We start from the raw sequence: 7,167 nt of genomic DNA on the forward strand, positions 1-7,167 counted from the left end.
CTGGCTATCCAGGCAGGTGCACAGGTACATGAGGTTCACCTGGAGACAGAAGAGGCGGCTGCACTCTTGGAGGGAGGCGATGGGAGCGGTTATAATGCGGCCGTCGCGGCTGCTCGACTAGCAGCGTCGACCAGCCGCTCGGTCCTTGAGGGCTGAGCTCAGGAAACAGCTGCAGGAGGTGTCGGGGTGCGCGCCTGGGGCCTGGGGCGGTGCGGGGACCCCGCTCCCTCCTGTTCCCCGCTGCTCCCCGACCGCCTCCGCACGGCTGGGAGCGCGCAAGCAGGTGCTCGGGGCCCGAGGGGCGGAGCCACGACGATGGAGGTGCGCCTGCGCCGGGAGGCACAGCCCACATTTCCCAGGAACACCTGCGTGCATGGCCCCGCCCAGCGTCCCAGAATCCCTTTCAAGCCAGAAGGTAGGTATCCGCATACGGGTGCCTGGTTTGTGGTCTTGAGGTCCTTGACGCTTGGTTCAGGGAGGGTCGCTCCGCACGAGCTTTATTTCGGACCCTCTCCTTGCAGATGGTGAGCTTGGCCTCTGGCCGTCCCTCCACTCACCTGACAGCGGGCCGTCCCCGGGCGGCGAGGGGTCACCCCCCGACTGGGTGGATCTGCAGCCCTCGGGGCGGGCGGAAGTTGGGCGCTGGCGGCGAGCGGGCCTACAAAGAGCTTCACGGTTAGGAGTGGAGGGGGCTCTCACTGCCAAGGAGCCACGCTCCCTGCTCGTGTGGTTGAGCGGCTGCAGTTAGAGCAGAGCTGGGGCGAGTTAACCCACGGCTCCTTTCGCAAGGCTGGCAAACGATTCCGTGAACACCGGCGCCTCCAGGAACACTCGGCTAACCCGCGGGCCTCCGCTCGCATTGGGAGGGGGCTTGTGGGCGCCGGTCAGGGGGTGGTCGGCTCGTGCGGGGCCTCGGCAGTCCTGGCCGCTGGCTCCCTGAGCAGACGCCTGTGCTTCCCTTGTTGGCCCGGACTTCTGGCGATGCCCGTCTAAACGCCTTTGCTTCTGAGCTCTCCTGACCTTTCCTAACTCTCGCTCTCCTCCCTGCATCTCATGAGTGATGCTCTTTTTACTAATTTGCCTGGTGTCTGGCTTAGTCAGTAGACCTAAGCCCCTACCTTGCTGTGCAGACGCCGAATCAGTTGACTTGTTCAATAAAGGGTCAAAATTACTGATAGTTCTGGCTTTGCGGTCTCTTTATGTAATAAGAGTGTTGTCATAGAAATCTGAATTTCATGTGTCAGGAAATATTTTTTACCCAACCATTTACATCTCATGTATTACACTCTAGTGCAAAGCATGATGCCCAAAACGAGATAAAGTATCCCAGGTGTATTCTGGGGGGCGGGGGTACCCAGGTGTAATTTTAAATCAGTGTACAGTGGTGTGAAATCATTACTCTTCAACCTCTGGGTATAGGTCTGATTTGGTATGACCTAAGATTTTTTTCAGGAAAAGACCTCTACTCTAGGCTTGAAACAGGCAATTTCATTTTGCTTCCTGTCTTCTTTACCTATAAGCCAGAACAGCCACCAAGTTCTCAGTGGGAGATTTCCAGTCTTAAACACTAGAAAGGACACTGTTGGCAGGGGCAGCATGCCATAGGCCCTGAGCATCCCTACCTATTTGTGCTGGGCATCCAGGAATGCCAGGTCTAACTGTCCTTTACCTGGGCCACGTTTGCTTACAGGTTTGCTTACAGCAGGCAGTGTCTCCCAGGACAGAACACACTTGCTTACAGTTCTCTGTAAAAGCAGCAATTCTCTCAAGTGTTGCTTTTCTGTAGTGCAGCCCACTGTTTGTGCTGAAATCCATCTAGGCCCACCAGGGTCACCCTCTTGTGACTGAGGGGTAGGGGAGGTAGTGCTCAAATGTGAAGTCTGGCTACTGCTTTTGCCATGAGTAATAAAGTCCTTTGTGACCCAGGAGTCTCGTGTCTTCAGCCAGCACCCATGAAATAACAGGCTAGTTTATTACCTTGGTAGGTTACAATCCCAGACCCTTTACTGTTCTGGATGGACAGGTGAGATAACTTTTCTGAGGAAATAATCTTGGTTATTGTGCAGAAGTTTCTGCAGAGACGCACTAATCAAACATTTATTGAGGGCCTGCTTCCTACCAGGTGCCGGGTGCTGTGCTGGGTACAGGCGGTAGAGAAATGAGGATGACATAGTCCCCCTTGTAAGAGCACATTCTCTAGTAACAGAGACAGTTGTCCCTGAGTCCTCTCTGTCTCACTTCCCAGTCCAACTCATCAGCAAGTCCTGTATTCTGTCTTCAAAACACACCCGGTGTTGGGTCACTTCCCATCACCCCTACTGTGACCTCTGCTATTTCTCCTCTTGTAAACATAGCTTCCTAACTGGTTTCCCTGCCTCTGCCCTAGCTCCACTTTAGAACATTAGGAACACCTGGGGAATTAAGGCGTCCTGAAATTCAGGCCCCAAGCCAATGAAATGAATCAATATTCCTGGAGGGGGAGCCCTGGCACTGGTAATTTTAAAAGCTCCTCAGGTCATTCTAATGTGTAGCTGGGAGTCAGATCCACTGCTGTTGACAATGAAAAGGTGCTGAGGGCTTTAAGCAAATGGTGACTTGGTCACATGTACTAGTCAGTCTGCACAGCTGGACGTGCTGGTCCTAGTTAGATGTTTTCAGATGACTTTGGCAAACGTGGAAGATACACCGAAGGGAGCAAGATCAAGGGCAGGATGAACACTTACCTGGGTACGAGATAATCTAAACGAGACCTGATGAAAAGTCTGAAATGAGGTAGTGGCTGTGGGGACAGAGAAGAATGAGCTGAAACATAGGGGGGTAAAGCCTAAATCTGATAGTCCGGGTGGTCCCTGACCACATGGTTCTGAGCTGTGGGGGAAGATCTGGGTGGGAGGCCCAAACTGGAGCGGGGAGTGCAGAGTGCATCCTTTGTTGGGCTCATTCTCATTTAAAGATTTGAATCTAAGAAACTCTACGGGAGGGGAGACAAAACTTTCAGTGCTCTAATCTCATAAAAATACACAACTTTATAAAATTGTAGGTACATACCTTTTGTGTAATGAATTTTCATTTAACTCATTTTCAGGAAGAACTCAACTAAGTGCTGAAGCCAGGGGTTCCAACCCTTATTCTGTCGCTGTGTGTGGCTATGATGTCAAACAAGACACTCCAGCGTCCTGGGCTTCACGCCGCTCCCATACAGAGGACTCGATGCTGCTGACACGCTCACACGCACATTTATACACATCACCGTAGTGTGCATGCTTGCCATTTTTAATGGCTGTGTTCTAAGGGGGTAATCATTAGAGTGACATACAGAGCCATGAGGAAAATGACAGAGACAAAGGACTGGAGTACAATTAAAGTGAACTGATACCAGAAGATAGAGAAATGAAACCTAATGACTTTCACGTTTCAAAGACCAAACAAAAGTTTACCAGTACTTGGCATGAAATAGATGCTCAGAATTCAAATTTAGATCAGAAACCTGCCGTAAGGAAAGTGATGGGAAAGGAGTGTGATTAGCGTATCGATACAGTAAATCATCAAGACATGCAATAGGTAAGACACTACACAGTAGGAGCCATACATTTAGTTGCTCTTAATTGCTCTCCTTAACCCACTTGCCAGGTTAACCGACCAGCTCCCTTCCTCTGTAAACACACTGCTGATGGCCTTGGCACAGGACCTCTTGCAGTTGAGTGTGCTGCTTCCCTAGTACAGGTAACACTTGTGTTCTCTCCAGCTTCGCTGTTTCCTCCCAGAGTCGTGGGTCTGGGTGGGCCTCCCATGTTCCATAATTAGATATGATGTAACTGGTGAAACGAGTGTGGAGCTGCCTTTACGCAGACTCCGCTGAGTGGCTGGAAATGCTCGGCACACGTGCTCAGCACGCCTGCAGCAGTGAGCCTGCCTACTGCCCAGATCCTGGTTTCTAAATTGCTGCCTATTAAAAAGAGCCAGGGATTCCTGGAGAAATGGCTCATCCCACACCTGGGGGTGCTTAGAGTGCAAGCTGAACCTGGGAGACCTTTGTCAGAAGGCAGTTAGCTGCCAAAAGCTTGGAGAGGAGGTGCCAAAGGACTGAAGAGCTACTTGAACGGCTCTAACTGGCTGAATGGGGGACCATTTGAGCCTCACAAACAATGATCATAGCTGCTTGTGACTGGTGAGCCGCCTGTCACCACCGCCAGTAACTCCCTTCTCTGCAGACTGCTAACTCAAGAAGATCTGAGCGTGACCCTGCCCCTGGCGCATTCCCAGGTGACGGAAGAAAGCTCTTCCTTACAGAGTGCCAGTCAGTAACGGTAGGATGACAGGATTAGAAAACTGCCACTTTGCAAATCTTGATGAAATAATCGATTCTGGCAAGGATCACCACCCCCAAACCACCAGGTAAGTGGTAAGCGGGCTGTCCACACATGGCCAGTGTCAGGGCACAGATTATCTGTTAACCACAACAGCAAAAATGTCCCTTTATGTTGGAAAGACATGGTGATCGAATTTTGCATCCCAGTGAGTCAGCCAGATATTAGTGAGACTTCGGGCGTGATGCAGTATGAAATACATCTGACGTGTTAACATTAAAAATGTTTACCCTGAATTCATGAAGCCTTTGGCCCTAACTGCTAATCTACAGAAACTACAGGAACAAGATAAACAAACCACACATAAAGAACCAGGTAAATCCTTAAAATGAGACATCCTACAACTGACTTGCTCTATTTAAGAAAAAAAATCCTGGAAAAAAGTTGAAGGCGGGAGACTCTTGGGTAGATGAAACAGAAATAATCACCTGTGCTGTGCAAAACGTGACTGGATTACAGGGAGAATGTAAACACAAACTGAGCACTAGGTATCAGGGAATTACTGATCAGTTTTTGAGGTATGTAATGGTACTGTGGTTGTTTTTACGAGATGCACCCGTTAGTGTTTAGGGGTGAAATGTCGTATCTGCAAGTTTCTTTCCAATTGTTCAGTAAAAAATATGGCAAAATGTTAATTTTTTACGCTAGGTGGTGGATATATAGTTTTATTATTCTTTAACTTTTCTGTATATTTGAACATTTTCATAACAAAAAGCTGTAAAAACTTGAAAATGTGGGTCAGATACTGTGAAAGTGGGGAAAACAAAGAGATCTGGGGTTCTCTACTGTCACTTGTTATTTTATAAGGACATCAGGTGCCTCAGGGCTTCAGTGGAAGACCTCATGAATGCATATTTACATAAAACACACACAGGCAGGAAACTCAGATTAACGCAAAGAAAGGCGCTGTGGACTGCAACACGCCACACGTTCGTTCCAGGAGAAAACGTGTTGTGTAAGGTAAGAGGTGGTATTACAAAAATTGCATCTTAAATACAGTGGTTGTTTTTTTAACACGATACTATGGCATAAGTGTAATGTGAGTACTGTGCAACCTGGAGGAAGTCTGCACTTCATGAAAGGTGACTCCACGACAGCAAGGTTAACTATCATGAGGAGAAGGGGAAAGCAAATTCTTGAAGAAAACACTCAACAAGAAAGCCTTGAAGATGCCAGCAGCCCAGGTCCTTGCCCCCCCAGCTCCCCAGGTCTTACTGACATCCAGATGAAGCTGCATGGTCAGTACGTGTGCAAATTGATATTCACGGCACCAGAATTTCTATCAGCTTTTCTTCATCTAGCTCAGGAAAACTTCCTGTGCGAGGCTGTCCCGTGATTTTTTTAGGAATATCCCCAACGTTAAGATTTGGCGATTCTGAGCCTTCATTTTTAAGTAGCTCCTACTACCAACAAATGACCAGTATTTGTTAAGTACTTCGTTGCATGTGTGCACAAAAAAGTATTTTCAATTTTACCAATTTCACTCTGTATCAGTTACTTCTACCTTTTTACTCAAGTCTAACTTGACTACTTATTTATTCATTAATTCCACCAACATATACCAGCCACCTACCTACCATGTGCAAGGCACTGAAGAAAGAAACAAAGCAAGATGAAACATCAGCTCTCAGAATACGGTCTTAAATTCTGAGAGTGGAACGCTGTGGCCATTAAGTACAGTAGTATTCTCACCTGTTCCTATGTGCATTTCTACCAGTTGTCCTTGTATGCTGTTTGGGACCCCAGGAGCTCAGATCCTGTTCAGTAATTACTGCATCAGTGACGGTTTCCACACCGGCGCTTTTTCCAGTGAAGCTTCCCCCCATCATGGGAAGAGTAATCCCTGTTTTACTCATGTGTATGAGGAGGACCTATTTCAATCTTTCCTTTGAAACCGGTCATTTCAGTTCTAGTTTCTTCTTAAGAAATGACAGGCTGCATTTTGCTTTTTTGGTCAAGCCACTCGTATTTTCTTAGGTAAGCCAAGTCCAGTATCATTTCAGTTACAAATGTTACCTATGCATTCTCTTTCCTCACCCTTAAGTCTTGAATTTCCCCCCTGGACCACTCTGTGCACTGAACTCAAACCTACTGTCCACGACTTATTTTTTCCCATTACTTCCTTGTCTTAAGATACGGGGCTGCCCTTGGTGACCCACTTTAGCAGGTTCGGTCTGTGACACACTGGCTAAGATCATGCCCTTAACTTTGTTATCTTTCGTTACTTTAGAAAACCTTCTGTGGCTTAGATCAGCTGTGATTTTCAGCACTCTAGGTCCTGGGAGGATCCAAGTAGGCAGTTTGGGCCATGAGCACAGCAGCACTCAAGAAACGTGCTTCAGTGGAAGCAGTGGACTTAATAGTGAAACAGTCCAGGGGGAACCTTCAGTTATGAATTTAGGAGTCAGGTGGTGGCAGGAGGAAAGGAACTGTGTTATTCCTTCCTTCCAGATGACAGCTGTCAAAACCTAGTGAAACTAAGACTAATGTGCTTTAAAGATAAAGCCTGAGTGTTTAATTTTTGCCTGTTTGATTAAATTTGTACACGTCTAAGGGTCATATACACAACATTAGTTTCTCTATCCTAACGTCATCTTTCATCAAGCCTCCTTTAATACTTCAGTATTTAAAGGAAAGTGTAATTAAACAGTGGTCACATAGAAATCTTTAAGATATTTTCAACTTTTCTTTTTTTTTTTTTTTTGCAAACCTACTGGCTCCACGTGGCAGTCATGGCCTCATTGGAAAAGAGAAGCAAAGGTGGGGAGGGGACCCTTTACGTACTTAAGGCTTCAAGGCT

The sequence above is a fragment of the Vicugna pacos genome, unplaced genomic scaffold (assembly GCF_048564905.1).
Source record: "Vicugna pacos unplaced genomic scaffold, VicPac4 scaffold_15, whole genome shotgun sequence".
In the NCBI taxonomy this organism is placed as follows: domain Eukaryota; kingdom Metazoa; phylum Chordata; class Mammalia; order Artiodactyla; family Camelidae; genus Vicugna; species Vicugna pacos.